A 21,443-nucleotide genomic window follows, 5' to 3' on the forward strand; every position below is an offset into this window, starting at 1 on the left:
AAAAAAAAGACTAACTGCCTATTTTCCACTGAATATTACTGTGCACTAGTATTTTAGTTTGCAAACCTGTCTGTGAGCTGTCCATGTATCAGTGATTTGAACGGTATCCTGTAAGTTTCTGTATCCTCATAATGTGGGCATATCTGTGTCTTACGGAAGTGTGATTAACACATCAGTACCTCCTGCAGAAGGGTTATACTAAAACATTTATTTCTGTCATCAGCTGCTACTACTGTCATTTTAGGAAGTCAAGCTTGTGCTCCGTTTTGATATTTCTACTTCCATTCTGTAGATCATAGTTCTCTCTATAAAGGCTTATATACATTTATCAGGAGGAGATATGTGAAGGTCCAGCAATGAATATTAATATATATATACATAAGTCACTCCAAAAGTAATGCCTGCTATTTATTTCCTTGGAAACTATAACAACAAATAACAGAGTACAATAATACTATTTGACAGAGCAAATTCTCAGCTTTAAAACGCTACTTTTCAACAGTGTTACCACTATTTGATACACATTTTTGCTGCAGTGAGCAAGAGCCTCCCTGTTGAGTGCGTAATAATCTGCACCAGCAGTTGTGGCCCACTGACACTGTTTCCACTGCTGAAACTTACCACCCACCACTGTGCTCACATCCACTGTTTGGTCTCCATAAACATTCAGCAAACATCGATGAATGTTAGTGAGTGCCGTTTTTTCTTCATGGAGGAATTCAGTGACGCACCTTTGCTTCTTCCACGTCAGATGACATTTTTCAGACTGCACCTCTGCTGCCATCTGATGCATACCAACATAATGGAACAGGAAATTGACAGGAAGGTTCAGCCTCTACTGCCATACCACCAGCGTCTCCCTCTGTCATTGTGAAACAACATCATAAATTACGAGGCATTACTTACGAGCCCTCGTAGATTAGCGTGTTTGATGGTGTGTTAAGAAAAGCTACTTTAACTGTACTGTACTGTTAGATATTTCCATGTTGGAAATACAGATACGCTGTGATGATTTTAACTTCTACTGCAGAGATTATGAATTTTACTGCAGGGTTATGAATTTCAAGGAAAGTATAATGATCAGCTGCCAGATGTTTTTCTACTTTTGCTCAAATGAGGATAGGATTTTTTTAAATTCTAGTACTACATAATAAGTTTCTACTTTGATTTTGGGAATAAATTTTTGTTCTTTTCCTACAGAATTCAGAAATAGACTCCCAAACTTGTAAGCTTTCATGTCCTTAGCTGATCTTTCTACTATAGTAACTCGAATTCAAGACAAGAGTGTATATTAAAATTAAAATATTTAGTAATGCCTCTATTTTAAACATGAAGAAAAAGTGCTCTTGCACTTTATTCAATTATTTCTGTCCACCTGAGCAATCTATGGCCCATGGTACATTCTTACCTGCAATTTAAATTCTTCTCTTTACTTTCAAAATGTTCTGCTCAAAAATGTAAAGCAGATGTTATGGAATTTTTATCTATCTACATTATTTGTTAGTGCATTAGCGTAAAGTGCTAATTAGATTGATCGACAAGACCAAAGAGACTTTCTGGCACCATGTTATATAGTGTGTCAACCTTATCTACATGCCTCTGTAGAAACCTTGTTCTTAAGTTTGCTTTCCTGGACTTCCCTCACCCTTTTCCAGACAGTAAAAATGAATTTTTAGTTCCTAGTATTTTTATTTTCTTTTAAATATAGAGTTGATGCATTTTAAAGAATCATAAGCAAAATTCGAAAATTTTCTGGAATAAAGGATAACCATAATTTGATTTAATGGGATCTTCTGGACTAATGAATTATCTTCTGTCACTGTTAAGCAGTTAGTACACCATGGTAAACCTAACTATTTTCAAGTACAGGTAAAGAGAAATAAGGTGTGCACATATAAAGCTTTATGACAGCCAGTGGTATTTCACACGTTATGTTTGTGTTTTTTAAGTAATTCCTTTTTCATTTGATTTGATTGCTTTAAATCTTGTTTTGTGGTATAAAGTTCAGGAAGCAAAGTGCTTTGTTTGTTTTTTAATGTAGACAATAGAAAAAAATTATACATAGAAATTTTCTTTTAAAAGGTCTGATTAAATAAAATAGGCAGAGGAAAATTCTTTTATTAAGAAATTGCTGAAACCTAAGTACCAAGAAATTGCAGTTAATTTCAACCCCAAATTTTCATACTAAAAAGAAAATGCCACAGAAGATCTTACCTGTGTCAGTCTCATTCAATTCTGTACAGCATTTTTGGAAATGACATACATTAATTTATCTTTTATTTATCTTTTTTTTTTTTTCTTCTCACAATGAGTTTTAATGTGATATTTATTATGATTTTGAAGTGAGGCAACTAGATAGATTTTTTTGAGTTGCCTTCAAAATACTCTTTCAGTAACCAGCTATTTAAGAGTGAGAAAATGTAGAACTTCATCACTGTGGCATTGGGGGTACTTAAACGTTCATTTTTCTGAAAGACTGAGGTATCCTCTAGCTCATTTTCTAGAACTGCTGAGCACATTTGAACTTAATTTTCTGACTGCAAAATTTGAGTATGAATACATGTGCACATAGGAAACTGTATGTTAGTAAATATTACAGCTATTTTGTTTTACATAAAATAATGATAATAAACTGTCTTAATTAAATGTCAGATCTATAAAGTAAGGCTCCTAAATGCAAGCATACTAAAAATCACTTGTTAGTCACCTACCAAGTCAGTAGCTTTGAGTTTTTGTTATAGCTTTCGTTTGTTTTTAATGAATTAGGTACGATGCCCTCGCATAAGAATGCATCCATTTGAGAGATGATGCAAGAGCTTCTGCTGCACTATGTTTTATAAATATGAAAACAGTCAAGTATTAGGTCAGTACTTCAAAATGCTTTTTTGTGCTTGCTTAGGGTCTACTTTAAAAAAAGTATACCATCTCCCCTACATGATGCTTTTTACTACAGCATTGAAGGAATGTCCTTTCAATTATGTGTAAGTATTTAACTGCACCTCCATTCTGAATTAAAAACTAGATGATAAATAACAGCTGGCGCTTTTCCTCTTAAGTGTAAAGGCCTAGATGCTTTCCTTAATATCGTACGTATTTAAAGCTCATTTATTTTTGATATATTAGGTGAAACATACTATAGGGTCTAGATAAAATTTATTTTATCTTTTAGGTAATTTTAATTTGTACTGCCCGCTGAGGTAAGAGAGAAGAAATTGGAAGCACAGGAATTTACTTTAGATGCTGGAATTGGAATATATTAAGGAGTATCTGTGAAGCTGTTTGTCTTAAGTTGACAAGGATTTATGGATAGAAATAAGTTTATTTTATAACCTAAGTGTCTTCAAATTTTAATCTGCCTTTATGAAATATAATGCATTACTTAGTAACTAAGGACTCAAAATGCTAAGCTACTAATTACAAAAACTTACTAAATGATTCTATAGCGTGTATTTTGAGAGAACGGATCATGATTTATTCTAAAATAGAATAAAAACTGATTTTGATCACACTTACTTATTACTTTTTTCCACATCAAAATGCCAGCTGTGGTTTGAGTTGTAAGCTAGAGTTTGGGCAGCTGTTTTCTAAGATTTTCCATAAAGAAGAACAGATAAATAACTGTTCCATTTTGAACACCTTCATAGTAAAAAAGTGCTTTCGTATATTCAGATGGGAATTTCATGTATTTCCATTTGTGCCCATTGTCTTTTGTCCTCTCACAACACACCAATGAGGACAGACTGGCTCCAGCTCCCTAACATCCTCTCTTCAGATATTTATAAGCATTGATAAGGTCCTTGCTGAGCCTTTGCTCTTCCAGGCTAAAAAGACCGAGCTCTTTCAGCCTCTCCTTGTGCTTAACTGGACTCACAGGATAGAAGTGCTATAAAATACATTTGGTGAGAAGTAAGAACGTCTTGTCCTGGTACGTTTAACCATTATACTCTAAAAAAGATTAGATACATGAATTTTGCTAACTTGGGGAAGAACAGTTTTTGTAATGGTCTGATAACAGAATAGAAGATTAAATAGTCCAGGTCCTTATGTCAGTCATACTTGCAATGAATTTGAAAGTTTAAGTAATCCCAGCTAGCAAGTTTATAAAGCCATTTTTACCAAATAAATATGCAAGTCCTTTGTATAGTCATGAGGTGTGAAAAAGATTAGTGTGACTAGAACACATTTTTTCTGAAACAATATTCATAGGCCTATGCAGGTACAACTTGCAGTTGTTCTAAAGAAATATCTATTGAATGACAGTAATTCTTTTCCATTCAGTTTAGTCCATTTCAGTTGACCGATATTACTGTAAGAAAATATTCAAATCTAATTGAATGAGAGGTGATACAAAAACCTTCTTACATATCCTTGTCTCTTGTAAACTGTGGGACAGCAAGGCAGAATAATACTGTGGAAGGAATGGACATTGGCCCTGTGATAACTAGGAAATAATGTTCTTATATCTTCCATGAAATACAGGTAAGACCCTTTTTGCCCTGTTTCTTGTAGTGGAATATACCTGTTGTTTGAAAGGTGTAGAAGAAATATATTTTTCTCTTTAGGTTTTCCATCTGATTTTGAAATTTTTTGGTAATAGATCTGAGAGAAGGATTGAGATGTGGATGTTACTTCCATAAAATGAGAAAAAAATATCTAAAAGCATGTGTTCAGTGTGAGAATCTGATTCAGAGTAGTTATCCCTGTCCTTCTCCATTGGAAAATATGAAATGAAAGTACTTATTTGTGTAGTGCCTTTTTATTGCTTTAATAGAAAATTTAATAACCTAATGTTGATAACTCATTTAAATGACAACAATTATATTAAAGATGTGTGCTACCATCAGTAAGACAAATGGTTGCATTATTATTGTCTAAATTTCTAAACAGTGTTATTGTCACAGCTGAATTCTTAATGGTAATTTCTATTATTTTTCTGATTTCCCAATGTAATTAGGACTTTGCTAAAGGTAACAGAAATGTAAACCTAGCTGTCTAAATAGTAATTGTCAGACAAAAAATTGATACAGAATGTTTTGCATTCCACTCACATACTTTGATCAAATGTTAGAATGCACATTTGGCAGGCAAATTTCTTCAGAGTAAGCTTTTTGCTAGAGACTGTATTCACCTAAAACCAGTGAAACTATTTCCTCTTTGCTCCTTGACTTAGGTTTTAGTTATTTGCATGTCTTTGAAAGAGCACAAATATTTGAAATGCCTTTTCCAGCTGTGGATGATTTCCTATCTTAATCCTTTTCATTACAACTCTTACTCAGATTTTATTTGTTACTCTTAATCCCTCCTCTCCTATGTTAATTTTGTTTCTTATATCCTGTTCAGAGTGGCATGTTCTAACATCACTGCAAATGGATTGCCAAAGTCTTGCTCAGAGAAACTATGTTTTTAAATTGTAATTAAAAATGATTAGAAAAATGTTATTTCTGGATTTTGTAAATAGAAGAGATAGAAAATTTTCTTCATTAAAAAAATGAAAAGATTATTTCATGGTCAATTTTGATGCACTTTAGAAATCAAGTGTACAAATGATTCTGGAATATAATTTCCTGCTTCCAGAATCCATTTTGTAAAGCTTTCCATTAGTGTTGGCAGTTGCTTTAATTCTGTGATTTCTTTCCCCTTTAATCAGCTGCCAGAGAGATATACCAATGTGCTGTGGAGACATACGTAGCATAATCAAGGTAATAGTTAAGATGTTTTCAAAAAAGTTGGTATCCCAGTTTACCACAGAGATTTGTCTTATGATGTAGTCCTGACTCTGGTCAGTCTCTACTGTCAATCAGAGCAGAAAATAAAAATGGTAGAGATGGTAGAGGGCTTGCACTATGAAATCAATCAAAAATCTCTGGAACGGCCCATGGAGTTGCATAAGCTAGTAAGTTTTGATTGTAAATTCAGGAAATTTACTAAAAGTTGTACTTGAATATCTACTTTCTAATTGTTACTCATTAACATCAGTATTACAAGAGAAGCAGTAGCCTTATTGGGAATATCTTCTAGCTAAAACAAAATAGCTTTGGCTGCAGAAGAATGTGTGCAATTGTACGGACTAGATGATGTTATCTAGGAATTTCAGCAGGGATGTTTATCTGAAAAACATTACTTTCCTACAGCAACATGTGTATGAATCTGTGTTTCAAGTGAGAGTTTTAGGGTAGAAAGTGAGAATCAAACTTATAATTAATAGTAGTGATAAATGATCTCTGATTCTATGCTGAGCAATGGAATTAGCATAAGTAAATGCCTGTGTTAGCAAATGCTCTTCCTTGTAACTGAGCCATGAGTCATTAGAATTATGGTGTGCTATAAAACTTAATTAGTAGTAAAGTATTCTCTCAGGTGATATACATTTCAACAATTCTGTATTAATAGCCACATACCATTACAGGTTTCACGGTTTAGATATCTGTCCTTAGTGTTTAGAACCTGTCTGAATTGTCCATACTTTGTCAATGATTGGCAAATTCATCCTGCTTTTAGTAAGCTTCTGCACAATGTAGTTTCACATCCTTTTAATAGCTGTCTAAATTTTGGCTGGTTAAGCAAACAGACCGTCAAGAGTAGTCAGTATGGATTTATGAAGGCTAAATCATGCTTGACATAATTGCTTCCTGCAATGAAGTGAGGAAGGGGAAGCAGAAAGAGAGGGATGTGCGACATACCTTAATTTTAGTTAGACCATCTGCCACAGCATTTTCTCTTGGAAGCTGAGAAAATATGAACTGGAAATTAAGAGGACTGAACGCTGACAGGATATTTGTTTAAAATGTAGTAATCAATGCGAGAGCATTGATCTGGATGCTAGAAGCAGAGTGCTCCAGAGTTCAGCACTGAGACCAAAGTAGTTTGGTATCTTCATCATTGACTTGGGTCATGAGACAGACTGAACTGATATCAGATCTGTGGAGGACAGCAAATAAGAGGAAATGACTGGCACATCAAAGAATACAACTTCAGTCCAGAGGGATGTTGGGAAATTTGTGTCTTGAGCCTACAGATACTGTTAATTTAAACATAGAAGATATGAAAAGGTCTGTATTTCGGATGGAACAATCCCATGCATTAGTATAAGGCATTGGATGATAGACAGCCCTGGTGAAAAGAACCTGCAGATAATTGCAAATGACAAGCCTAATATAAATCAGCAATGCATTCTCATCTGAAAGAGGGAAAAACACTCAGTGGATTTCCTTACGACTAGTAGAATTGAAGAGATTTATTCATCTCTACTCATCAGTGGTGAAGACACCTGGCCTACATTGTCTATTTTTGGTCTTCGTCTTCCATAGAGGAGAAGGGCCCATCATTTAGAGCCTAAGACTCATTCCAATGAGAAAGATATATAAGCATGTTTAGTCTAGAGAAGAAAACCCCACAGCTTCTTCAAAATGTAGCATAAGTGATGAATACAAACTCTCCTCTTTAGAGAGAGATGTAACCAAGAAGTAATAGCCTCAAGTTGCATGTTGGAATGTTCAAGTTGGACACTTGGAAAGGACATTTGCACTTGTGGACTAGTACTACAGTGGAACAGATATTGGTATCTTGTTCTTAGAACTTTTCAGACTGCTATTCAAGGCCTCAACTGACTTCATTTGGGCATAGATCCAGGTTGATTAGGAGTCTGGACTCTCGAATTGCCTGCCAAGCAACATTTGTCTAGTTCTGTGAATTTTACTTCCGTTACAAATAATTCACTGAATGACAAAGATTTTTTTTTTAACATTATGAATACATAATTTTGTCTACAGTTTTGCTAGGCAAGGCTTTTGCTGCTCATTAGTGTGCTGTTTCTTAAATGAGAGAGAATTTATTTCTTGTTGACAGATGAGGAATAGAAATATTGGTCAGTGTTTTGATCTGAGATCTCTTAATTAGCAATAATTTTAAAGACTTTTCTATACTTGGGTTAATATCAAAGTCAATTTATAGAACAAAGCTCAGCAGCTGAAATCAACTAGATCTCCTTCTTTCCACTTTGGTCAGTTTTAGGTCACACTAAATCTGAATTAGCTATTAAAGTTAGGTCTTTCACAGTAGTTGCTCATTATGTCATTAAAAAATTATAAAAGCAAAGATTTAAAAGATTCTATATGTTTGTTTTTAACTGATAACTTGATGCAGCAAAGTAGTTATGAAAGATGGAGGTAAAATACTAACACACTCCATATGAATATAGGTGTTTTTTTTTTCTTCACACAGCCAATTCAAAAAGAAAAATACATGCCCTGAAGACTACTTTAAGAAAGTTTCAGCATATTAGGGAGAATGATGAAGGACAACTATGTGATTGTAAATGTTACAACCTAGGCCAACATGAAATTTCTTCTATTGAGTTCTTCTGACTGTGGTCAGGATACAACACGCTTTTTGGCTGGGTCTGTAACAGTAAGATTTATTGTAATGAGGTAAGACTAGAGCTGAAGTCCAACAACTTCTTAAGACATTTTTGCCAGACAGAATTGAACCTCTTCTTGTCCAAAAAGACTGCTGCTAGATTTTGCTGCACAGTACCATTTTTTTTCCTGATACGGCAGTTTTTTCAATGAATCTACTTCTGGTCAGCCATAGCTTTTAGAAGATTAGTAGTTGACATTCACCTACTTACTGTAAAGTGTAGGACATGCGCATCTGAGTGGTATTGGTGGCCTATCACAAATTAGAAAGCCTGTGTTCTTTACTGTTTCAGTCATTACATTTGCTACTATGAATGAGCCACAGCATTAAACAGTTCAGACTTATATCAGTACAATATTAATATGCACTGAGGACAGTCAGTGTAATGGTCACAGTTTAATGAAGATTATAAAGTGTTTTCAGAATGATGTTGGACTCTGTTTCTGAACTATATTCACCTTCTTTACAACCAGAACATAGAAAATGCTTTTAGAAGGTCTAAAAATCTTTCTTAATGTGGCTTTCTTGTTCTTTTTCCATACTAGGTACCATTTTGTAGCAATGAGAAAGCTATTCATGGCTCTAATGTCAATGATCTTTTTATTTCTCCTGCTTTTATCCTCATTAACATTAGTACATCATGCATTCCATGTTTCCTGGTATTCTGGACAGGAGGGTCATAGATGGTCTTCACAACTTGTTCTTAACATTCACTTGCATGTTGTGCGATTTTTAATTTTCAAAATATAATTAATAATGTATCACTTAAATGTGGACAAATTTAAAGTTTTCTGAATGTAATGTCATATTATATATAAGCAACGGTTAATTCCAAAAAGTGCTGGAATTTCCCATTGAGTGAGAACATTCTTTTTTACATTGAACAGTTTTTTGTCTATGGTGTTTCCTTTGACTGTTTATAATACTGCATATTAAAAAAGATGGGTTGTATGAGGACAAAGACTAACAAATAGAAAAATAATCCTTTGCAAACTGTAAAGTGATTTAGATTGTTTCTGAAGCTTTTCATGAACCTACTGCAAATATGGAATGATAATATTGATAGGATAAAAAGTTGTTTCAATTTTCTAAAACATAGGAGGTTTTCTAAATGAATTCTAAATTGAAATTAATTTGATATTTTGTTGAGCACAAAAATGTGTAGTAGATTTGACATTGAATTTTAGGTCTGGATTTTTATTTTGAATTTTAGGTTAACTATCCTACAGAAAAAGATGGATGCCATGTAGACAGGGCAAGAAAAAAATTAGAAAGCATTTTATTTCATTTAGTCTTTATATCTTATACTCATAAAAGTGATTTATCTTTATGAGTTATACTGACAGAAAGTTTTAATTAGTCATACAAAAGTATATCTGATACTACAGAATTAAAACTAGTATTGAGTGTCAAATTTTGTGCAGTCACCACAGTGTTAAAGTACTGCCATGCTATGATCTAAACACAAATTTTTGAAAATTCATAGCAGCAAAACTAATGCGTTCTATTTTTGCATCCATTATCCGTTGTGTAAAACATGCTTTTACAAGTGGGTGGTGATGAACATGTTGCAAGACAGAGAATTAATAACCTTATGCAGTTTTTATCTACATGCAACTACTATTTCCACTCCTAATTACATTGTCATCACTAAACGTGGATCTCTAGAGTTAGTCATTTTGGTAGCAACATAATATTCTCATGGTTCTTCTCATGTTTGAATGCTGCTGTTTAGACACACGCATGACGAGAAGAGAGTATAAGCAAAATGCATTTCTTCCAAATTGAGGCAATCCAAATATTTTTCTTTCTAGAAGAGTGTGTGGCTTAGCTATTTCATTATTCTTTTTTTTAATGCTATTACATTCAATTATGCAATGCCCAATGGGAGTATTTATAAAGATGCCTTACAAACAGCTTTAAATTATACTATGACAAAAATATGGAAAAATATTCATTTGGAATAGAAACAGTTCTTTTGTGAATAATATGGTTTGTTTTGATTATTATTTTTCTTCTGACCGACTTAATCTGTTGAAATCTTTGAAACAAGGAAGGGATGAGCCTCCTTCTGCGTGTGCACCTTCTATAGGAAATGGGACCTGCAAAGAAACTTTGAGAATTTGGTCTATGGCTCCTATGTTCTGACTGACTTCAGCTGTAACTTTTATATAGAAAGTTTACATGCCGTGAAGAAGAAAAAGCAAGTTTTCTCAAGTGCCATTGAAAATAGGCAGCTTGGAGGACTGGACAACTGGAAATATGATGCTAGAGCCACCATCATTTTTTGCCACAACTCAGTCTGATTAAAGATAACTTGTTGCATGTAGTGGGTTGTGTAGGCACATGCTGCATTGCTTTTTGTCAGCTAGTGGATTTCTGAGAACTTTTTATCCTTTGTTGGCTCTGTAATGTCTAGGATGGATTCTGAGATACCTGGCATTGCAGAGTAAGCAAAAGACTCCCATCTCAGCAGTCATCATTCTTGTCAAGATCTAGAATGAATGTGTTCAACTGTGCTGTGGTAAATGGTGGTGCTCCTAGTACATGAGGTTTTTTTTTCATCCTAGAATTAAATGCAAGATAGGATTAAATTTGCCAAATGATTTTGAGTATGAGGAAAAACATCTTTAGGCACCTACTGCCACTTCTCACTAATTCCAGGAAATTGCAGCATTGCTTCTAGGATATGGGAGATATAATTTATTTCTCTTTCTGTAGGCAGCAATGTACCTAATCGTAAAAGAATATCCTAACTCCAAGGATACTTCTGTTTGTCTGTGCTATGCTGCTTTTACTGTACAGTGCTGTTCTTTCAATCTGTTCTATTAGATTTTTACCTCGTTTTATAAGATACTTATTTCTGAATGGTAAAAATGAGTATGATCTAGTTTCATAGGGACATGGGAGACTTGGATTGGTCCAGATGCTTACTGATCAGATGCTCACACAATATTTAACAATGTTACCAGTATAAATGAGCCAGAAGGTTTCCTGAGAGGTTGAAAATGAAGATCCTAATAATTTTTGGCAGTAGACAAAACCAGTCTGAATCTCACATACATATTTTTGTTCCTATTCCTATCAAGCTACTATGTGAGTCACTTTGCTTTTTTTTCTTTTTCTTTCTCTTTTTTTTTTTAACGTTGGAAGCTTTTTTTAAAAAAAAAATCACTAAGGAAAGAATTCCATCTTTGCTTCAGCTCAAACCTCCCTGCTAAAATAATGAAGCAAAATTACGTTAACTCTGTTTTGCATGCTTTGTGGATCTAAATTTATCTTTCTATAAAACAAGAAATTTGCCAGAGTTAATAAGTAAGAGCCCTTTCTGCTTCTTTCCTACAGATTCCTACTACATGTAAAATTAACCATGCTTGTGCCTAGGACACTGTGTTAAGTAGATGTTTTCTGTTTGATTGCCATCCAGTCCACCTGGAAGGCTGTAGCTTCTTTTTCCTTGTCTGCAGAGTAGGAAAAACAATAAACAAACAAAAAAGCCAATGGAAGACTGGCTGGTGTTTGCTCTGCTTAATAACTTTGGGTAGTTTTCAGGAACTGTTCTATAAAGAATTGTCAAATAACTCTCCTGGACAGAGCAATTATCTGGATGCTGTGCAGTAGATTCTCTCTAGGCATCTTCAGGCTTGTTTCCTGTCTAATGATTTGACATCGATATACTCTATTCTCTCATTTAGTGTAATTCTGCCACTGAACTAGTTACTGATCTAATGAAACAAATGCACTGGAATTTTCCTGTGCCCACGGTGTACCTAATAAAAGCTTTGTGGGAACATGGGGCACAAGAAATCAGAAAACAGTAAGTGTTTATGTAGAACAAATAAAATATTGCTAAATATATAACATTGATCTTAATATTACAAAAATGATGTAATGACAAGTTTGTGTCATTCATCCAGATGTAAAATGTCTTTTTCAATAAGTGGGGTATCAAAAATCTTGGTTCATTGTCTAGAAGAGAAGCTATGAATAAGACAAAGAAGACAGCTTTTCTGAATAGTAGAGAAATGAGTACATGAATATTCATTTCACTTAATATTCAAGTTTCAGGTTTGCTTGCTATATCAATGAGAGTCAATTTTCAAATTTCTGTGAACATTCTTAGAAATTCTGTTGCTGGCAATATAAGCAAATTAATGTGAAAGAGAAGCAATCTAGATCATTTGTCCTGAAGTAAAGTGGTTGAAGTGTCATAGTCTACATTCCTGTCTAATATGTATATTACATATATATGTATGTTATATATGTAATACTAAGTAATATATATATTTAATAATAAATGTAATATACATACATATTACATATGTATGTATATTACACATATATGTATGTATATATATGTTACATATATATATATATATAACCATGTGTATGTGTAATATACCTATGCATAAGAACTTAAAGTGAAAATGCAATTTCTGTCCTGGAAAGAACTTCTGTACTGTGTTATGACTGAAATGTAACTGAGTAAGAAAGAGGTTTCTAATAGGCAGTATATTTATGTACGCAAGAAAAAAATACAGCCCTTAATGTCTTCAGCAAAAAACCCTCCATGTTTTGTCTTCCTAATTTGATTAACTTTGGATAGTTAAGCTAATAAATCATCTAGGTTATTTGGAATATTGTTTATGCTTTGTTTCCGAAACAGTTTTTAAACTATTTTGTATGAAGAGTTTGGGAATAAAAATGCATTCTGATCAGGAATGGGCATAGTTTGTGTTTCACAAAAAGGAAGTAAAAGTATTTCTATAACTTTTACGTTTAAGAAAGATCACTGGCAGTATCAATAAGAGATCAAGCAACTTTCTTGTAAAGAGATCTCAGAGAATTATGAGAACAGAGACTAATTCAAGGAATCTCAATCAGTACCTTTCTATGGATTTTTCTAGTTTTTCTTTACTACTGCATTATGTTTTAGACAATGTTTTTATTGTAAAAGTAGCTACATATAACTATTTCTGTTACATATTTTCATTTTTTGCTTTTTAGTATGATGTTATCATCTTTTGGAGAGGTTGCCACTAATAGATTGCTTTGAACCAGTACCTGAGTGAAGTTTAAGGTTTGAGGTCTTATTTTAGATTTTTCTTCAGCTGATCTAAGTGGTATTCTTGTCCCTTTAGAAATTATTTTAGGTATACTTTTCTATTAAAGTTGGATTTTGCATTTTTTTTCATAAAAATGCACTGAAAGCAGTATGCATAGTGATGAACCACGAAATAAATCTTGTGGTCTTCTAATTCCCTTCCCTGAGGCTGGAATGCTCCCAAGTCACTAAAATCACATAATTAGACAGTGATACATGACATGTGGTTACCACTTGCAGAATTTGAAGCAAAAATAATAATAAAGAAAAAATTTCACCTGTACCAACCCTTATGTAATTATATCGTGCAGTTGTTCCTACCTTGATTAATAGCCATGACAGGGACCATTTGGCCAGATAGTTAAAACTAGTAATAATGAAGCAGATTTTAAATTTACCATCTGTGTTCTCAAAAGTTCTCCTTAGGGCTTTATCGTATAGGAGTGTGTAGTTTCTGTTGAAAAATCTTTTAACTGTATTCATAACCCAAAACTCAGAACTATTTTGATTGTATAAGATGTGGGAAATGATGAACACTGTGTGTAAATAAATATGACTTTTTCTCTATAATGGCAGCATAAGAGCAAGTGTAAAATAATATTATTTATTCTTTGGATTTCAGACAAAGTATTTAGAGTTGAATGCAATATCAGAGGCTCATTTTCTGTGTGTGATGTAGTGAGTTTTCCTGACTTAGTGATGTTTGCAGTAGTAATTGATCTCACTGAATCATGAGAAGTGCTTTTTAGCTGGAAGGATCTAGAAATGCGTAAAAATGTCAGTATTTACTAGTATGTTCTTTATGAATCTGTAAAGTAAAACTCCACTCCCAGCAAGGAAGCTTCCACAGTGAAAACTTACGGAAGCTGATCTATGTAGAGCTCAAAGCAAAATATTTTAAAGGCAGACACAAGAGACAACACTACAGACACATGTTTAGTGTGATGTTGCAGGTTTGTCTTCATGGCTGTAAATTGGTATTTATCACCTTTGATATGAGCTTCTAAATTTTTTTTTTTTTTTTGCTAGTGTTACATGAACTTACTTCCAGTATTAAATGTGGTCCAATATTAAATGTGGAGGTTGGTGGCCCTGCATGTGGCAGGAGGGTTGGAGCTTGATGTTCCTCGAGGTCCTTTCCAATCCAAGCCATTCTGTGATATGATTCTGTGATTGGACTGACACTGTCTGTCCTTTCTTCTCTCTCCCTGCTTCCTCAGTCTATTCTCTCAAACTTTTGGTTACTTATGCTTAGCTAATCTCCTCCTTTTATAGGGATTTTAACCCAATCTAGTGTACCAGCAGTTCTACAAAGCTAAAATGCAGGTTCCTTCCAACTGCCAAGTCACAACCTTATTTAACAACAGAAGACAAACAGTATTGCAGTACAATAAACATGCAAATGGTTATGTAATTCATCATGTTAGGAAAATAAAAAAATAAGGTATGCAAGGGTACAAGAAATATCTGTGGGGAGATTAAGTGAGAGTGGAGGGAAGATATCTAATAAATGTTTATAAATTATATCCACCAACAAAGAAATACTACCAGAAAATGTCCCTTAAGAGCCTGAAATGCAGTCTTCTGAGGTGAAGGATTTCCCACTCCTTTCTTGCTCTCCATGTGTTCTGGAAAATTGCATTCAGTAATGAAAATGTTCTAGATTTGGTGTTCTTGGAAAATAAGATCTTATGTCAGATACTGCACATTTTGAGCATTCAAGAACTTTGTGACTGATAAGAAGTCTGGAATATTCATGTTCTTTATAGCTGTTTATTTGATAGAGTTCATTTGCTGCACCCAGAACATTCCTGACTAACAAGGACTGAATAGACTTGCCAAAGAAGGGGTTCTAATATTATCCCACAACTTGAAATTCAAGCAAAAAGTTGAAGTATTGAAGAAGATATACTTTGAAAGAAGAAATTTGTCTACTCAAACGTAAAATCTTACTGCAATAATTCTAGCTGTTATGGCAGCTTGCATAGGTTTTGGCAGGTATGGTGCCTGCACATAGATAACTGTGCCTTTAAATAGGAATTGAATTTTCAGTTTGTGATAAAAAAAGTTATTTGCAGCTGAATGAAATGAGATGAAGACAATTTTAAGGTAACTAGCTCACACTTAAATCCTGCTATAGGTACCAAAATGTTAGCAGCCACCACAACATTTAGATCTAAATGTTGCAAACCAACGATGATTGATACATTCCCTATTCAAAATAACCTGGATGGATTTTTGCATTAGATGAATCTTTTTACTGGGTATAACTAAAGGAAGTTGCATTTAAGAAGGAAACTGAAAATACCTTTTTTGACAAGATGAAAGTAGCTCAATCTGTTGGAAGATAAAAAATAGCTGGAGTAGCAACAGTGAGGTGCTAAATCTGTCGACATCACCTGCAGAAGTCTATAACTAATGTTCTAAACACCCACTTATCAATAAGTAAATATTTTTCACAAACACCTCCTGCATTGTTGATCTTTAAGTCCCAATTTTCAAGGGATGCATACGGAGAGATATGCCTTGAAATTGAAATGCATTCCTTCATTGGCTTTTGAAATTCAGATATTCAATGAATTCATGATTAGGGATTGCATGCAGATGACAAACCTTGACCTGTGGCATCACTAACAAAATAACATGAGAAGTTTCAGACTGCTACATGTTTCAAAGGGAGAATGATGCATATGCAGATGGCCCACCTCAACTTAAGACACTACTAACAATGTAGTGCCATGAAAATAGCAAGATACCATACAGAAGAAAGTGTATGTAGGGTACTAGCTTAACAGAATTAATAGCAATAGGGCAATCTTATAATAAATAGCAGATTATGACAGAAAATCTGGGGCCAGTATGGAAGTGTTTAACAGAGGTTAGCTCTGTACTTGGAACGAGATGGGGCAATAGGGGGAAATTACTGAAGAGTCAGGAGGAAAGGCACAATAAAGTTAAGCAAACCTTTTTGATCAGGGTTGTTTAGGAGTCCCCACAGAGCAGCCCAGTGCTTGATAAATGCAGTTTGGAGTAGGATTGTAAATTATTTTTGTTCCAACTGTACTTATATATGACTTACTTCCAAGGTTGAGGGGCATGGGATGCTTTCTCTACTAGCAAAGCAACATCTAGAGAAAATATCTTGCCATCCTAATGCTGTTGATTCTGTAATACCCTGTAACTCTTCTCACCTTCAATTTAGCCCTTGGTGTTCCCCAGGCAATTCTGTCCCTATATGTCTAATGTTCTGTGAAGCTTACAATTGGTGCTCTTACTAATATTTATTCTCTTTACTGCTGGTGCCAATAATATTTTCTCCTAGACTAATCAGTATAATCAAATTAAGCACTGAAAAGTTCTCAATCCATGCTTCCCAGTTTCTATTTCAGATTTGATGAAAAGTCAGTGCATTGAGTAGCATCTTTTTTTTTTTTCATTTAGTCTTACAAGATTATTTTTCCATGTGTCTTAACACATGCATCCAGGCTTAGATATATTTTTGAGTACAGCCTTACCCTTAGCTCAAGCATTGTGAACTTTTATGCCTTACACATTCCTTCATTTGTACAGCATAATGTTAAGAAAAGGTATCAGGCTTAAGTAGCATCCTATTAAGAATCCCTTTCTTTTCTCCTTTTAATTTAGTATGCATTTGTGGAAAGCATACCTCAGAAATGGGATTTACAAAGAAGAAAATAAAGAACAGGGATGTTAAATTTTGCTATTGATCAAATTTACATAACTATAGTGCATAAAATAGTAATTAAGTGGCAGGTGGGTAAGAGGGCTCAGTGTAGGAGACTGCAGAATTTTGGGGTCTGCTTTTTTGAAAGGGCTAACAGAGCAAATTTGGAAAAGTCATTTCTGGACTGAAAGATACGTTAGCAAGAATGCCTGCACATTTGTAGCTTTGTTCTGCTGCTGTAGAAATTATGAGGGTTACAATTTAGTTACTTATTTTGCACAATAGAAAGAAGTGTAGTTTATAGTGAGGATGTGTGGAAGATAATGGAGGATATCTGATGGAAGGTTTTCTCACAGTTTGTGGTGATACAGTGAAACAAGGATCTGCTCCTAAGTTGCTGGGAGGATGAAACCTCCAGAAAAACTGACAGTTGAACACAGGCAAGTGAGAGATTTAAAAAAAAACAAACTAAAATGCGGGGTTTATTTCCACTTCACATTCTGCTTTTGTTGAAGCAGAAAGCTACAGAGAAATTTGCTGTACAGTGTGAAGTAATTATAATTAAAAATAAATAAATATATGTTAGATGAAATATCTCTGCTTGGTTCTCCTAAATCTGATGCACAGTCTATGCAATAGGAAGCTACACTTTTGATTACACAAGTTTAACTTGTGTTAATGAATATGGAAACAAAGACCCCTTTATATTCACCTTCATGTGAATATGCTATGGGTCTTTGTGGAGAATGTTCCACCTGCATTTGCTTGAAAAGAAGCATGAAAAGAAGCACACTATCAAGCTCATACAAGTACAGTCATATAGAGTGATAAGAGGGGTCACAGATGAAGTGCTCACATGAGAGGTTTAAGATAAGGACTTCACCTGAAAATTGTCTGGTTACTGATACTTCAATGTTGAATGCATTAAATGCTCTTCTAAAAGTTTGAACTTTTCATTAGGTCCAAGTATACAAAAGGTGAAAAACTGTGACTGACGGAATGCTATTGAATTAATTTCACAACAACATTAAATCAGACTGTAAAACTGATGCTTTTTTTTCTTTTTTTTCCTGTTTGGTAGAGTGACTTCATGACTATGTTAGAAAAATAGATACTATAGTTCTAAAGGAGATAGTAAATAAATATTTCCTATGCTTTCTTGAATACACTTGAGCCTTGCATTTAAAAAACTCTTAGAAAAATGTTATCTTATAGATTGAAAAGAACCACGCCATAGCAAGCAACTACTGGTGACTTTCTTCACAAGACAGATCCTATGGATTATTCCAGTTATATGTATAATAGCTTACAGCACATTTTTGAGCATTAGAAATCTATAACAGGGATATTTAGACATGAATGGAACAAGTTTAGTGGGTGAAGCAGCAATATTGCATTCACTCATACTTTCATTTTTACTCACGAGAGAATATTAGAAGTTCTTAGAAACAAAACAAAAAGGATTACAACAATAACAACAACAACAAAAAAGAATAAAACTTTAGACATTGTTTTATCCACAAAATTCATCTGTAACACAAGTGCTGCTCCAAAAGAAATGCCTTCTATTTTATGATGCTGGTCCGCAACATCAAAGGTGAACGTTGGTGGTATGGCAGCAAAGGTTTAACCTTCCCACTAATATTACATTCCATTTCTTGCTTCATGGCAAATGGTAGCAGAAGGGTAGTCTGACAAACTAACTTCTGACATGGAAGCACGTATGAAGTGTGTCACTGAATTCCTACATGCAGGAAAAATGACACCCACTGACATTCCTTGACACTTGATGAACACATATGGAGACCAAACAGGGGGTGTGAGCACAGTGTAGCAGTGGGCAGTACTGACAGCGACAGTGGGCTCACCTCTGTGCAGATTTTTATGAGTATGACACGCAAGCTCTTGTACATGGTGATGACTAGATAGATAATGTCTTATAGCTGAGAATTTTCTCTATCAAATAGTGTTGTCGTGCTCTTTGTATCAGATGTAGTTTCCATGGAAATGAATAGGAGGCATTACTTTCAGAGTGACCTATGTAATAATCTTTACAAACAATTTCAGTCAGTTGAACTGGTATAGTACCATATGGCTGCTGAGTAAAAGGTGTTGAATACAAGTTTTGTAAGCTCACTTACTTCTCAGATGTACTAATTGCAGCCTAGCTGTTGTAGTTCTCCTGTGGATGATGGGCTGAATAAAATAGGCCATATGGAGTGATGGTATCCATACAAATTGTTTGCATATAGTGAATAAATGCAAACACCAGGTATTTACAGAGGAGACATTAGGAAGTAAAATTATCCTACCACTGTAAATTCCCTCAATCCAAGCCTGCAGAGTAGAAGTAATTCTACACATTTTGAAAGTTAAGTGAAATTGTTTAGCAAATTAGTTTTTTCTTTTTTGCACCTGTTGTTCTTTGAAATAGCAAACAGAAGTGCCTAATCACCATCTGACTTGCTATATTTCCTCCTTCCTCTGGTTTGTATTCTTTCTTAGTAGGAAGGAATGCATATGTTTTGTTTAACAAAATAGTCTATTAACTCTTATTAGTGCAAAGCAGGAGAGCGTCTTCTTTGGTTCTCACAGCTATTGGCTCCTGCCAAGGTAAGTACGTAAAAGGCTGGATGCTTAATCAGGGCATGAATTCTAGTGTACTCAGATGTTCTGGGTGGTCCATGACAACAAACATCAGAGGACTCATTTCCATTACAGCACCAAATTAGCTCTGTGATGTCTATTGTTCTCTAATTTCTCACTCATCATTCTAGAAATGTAATCCCAGGTGCCTCATTCCTATGCAAGCAGATGTGGAAGCTCATAAACTGAATTGCAACCTGAAGGAATGAGTTGTTCTCGGATCTTTTTGTTGCCAGGGAAACTACATTCTCAGTCTGTGTATATTTGCCATAGCCTTTTTTCCAAAGCTGTCTAAATTTCATGTTCTGGCACTTGGGAACAGAGTGAGAAAGAGAAATAGTAATATCTGTCTCCTAACTTTTATCACTGGTTTCTTAAATATTTATGAAAATAGACCATGCATTTTGTTTTAGAACATATATGACTTACTTCACTAGGTAAATAGATACACCTATGAAGTATTTAATACACATGTTTTGGTCCTTTTGGCTGTTTCCCTGAGCTCTACTTAAAAGTCAATTAGAGTACACTTCAGTATGGCCTAAATTTCTAAATGGGTATTTCAAAATAAAAAGTCGTGACAGGAGTGAAAATGATTTTTCTTTTTCCAAACTACTCAATGACACAAAAGCAGAATGGAGGCTGTTGTTAAGTCATGTGTTACTGATGTGGACACAGTGGATCTAAGGAACTATTCTTTATGGCTAAATTTTCTCAATAATAGTTCAAAATAGCCAGTTCAACTTCTCTATGTATGCAGGAAACTGCATTTTAAATGCCAGCATTGGTATTTATGGAACATCTACTCTGAACAATATTTAGGGCTTTTTTTAATGTACTGATATCCAGTTTTTCCTTTCAGGATGGTAAAGTTGGATTTCAGACACAAGAAAATTCCAATCTGCAGACAAAGGTACCAGATAGCTTTTTCTTTGAATTGTGTAATAAATAATTTTTAAAAACATCTCTTTAAAATGTAAATAGATATAAAATAAAAATCTGAACTTCTTCAGCTATAAAATGGGAAGACTATAGGAAAAGCTATAATCAGTCAGTGACAAACTAGATGAAATTGCTAATAACTGATGATATCCTGGTTCTACTATTGGTAAAGTGAATCCAAAATGTTGGATCCATCTGCTGCCATCCATCACGCAGCAACAAAATGTAATGGAATATCAGTGGGAAGATTCAACATCTACTGCTGTACCACCACCACCTAGCTTTGACTTTGTGGGCCAACATAATAATACAGGAGGCATTACTTTCACAGTAGCCTTCCTAATATAGTCTTGCCATATTCCAAATTTTATTCCACAGGTTATCAGTGGTTTTAAAATGATGGGGGCTACAAAACTCAAACAAACAGATTCCTAAATTTCAGGCCATAACAAAATGCATACTTACATTTGTTAGGCGATTAAAAGCCAGATCATAGTAAAGCTGAAATTTTAGTGTTATTTCTGCCAGAACGTGTAAAGAATCGGATCAAAGATTACTTTGATATAGAAATCTTAGAGTGTGAACGATGTGTTTAGTATAAGCATGCCCAAAACCGTTACCTTTGAAAACTATGCACACAAATATTACTAA

At 34.3% G+C, this 21,443-nt stretch overlaps 2 long non-coding RNA genes across 2 annotated transcripts in view; both read left to right on the forward strand.

The window, feature by feature from the left end:
• The window catches only part of LOC116216444, an 86,028-nt gene that overhangs the window by 32,263 nt on the left and 32,322 nt on the right, over positions 1–21,443 (forward strand). The window contains exon 2 of the long non-coding RNA XR_004159183.1: positions 20,713–20,763. This is a non-coding gene — a long non-coding RNA (uncharacterized LOC116216444). The remainder of the gene's footprint in view (positions 1–20,712; positions 20,764–21,443) is intronic.
• LOC109366645 lies at positions 4,389–12,634 on the forward strand. The gene is made up of 3 exons (XR_004159184.1): positions 4,389–4,479; positions 5,648–5,699; positions 8,221–12,634. It is a non-coding gene; the product is annotated as an uncharacterized LOC109366645 (long non-coding RNA).

The sequence above is a fragment of the Meleagris gallopavo genome, chromosome 3 (genome assembly GCF_000146605.3).
Source record: "Meleagris gallopavo isolate NT-WF06-2002-E0010 breed Aviagen turkey brand Nicholas breeding stock chromosome 3, Turkey_5.1, whole genome shotgun sequence".
In the NCBI taxonomy this organism is placed as follows: domain Eukaryota; kingdom Metazoa; phylum Chordata; class Aves; order Galliformes; family Phasianidae; genus Meleagris; species Meleagris gallopavo.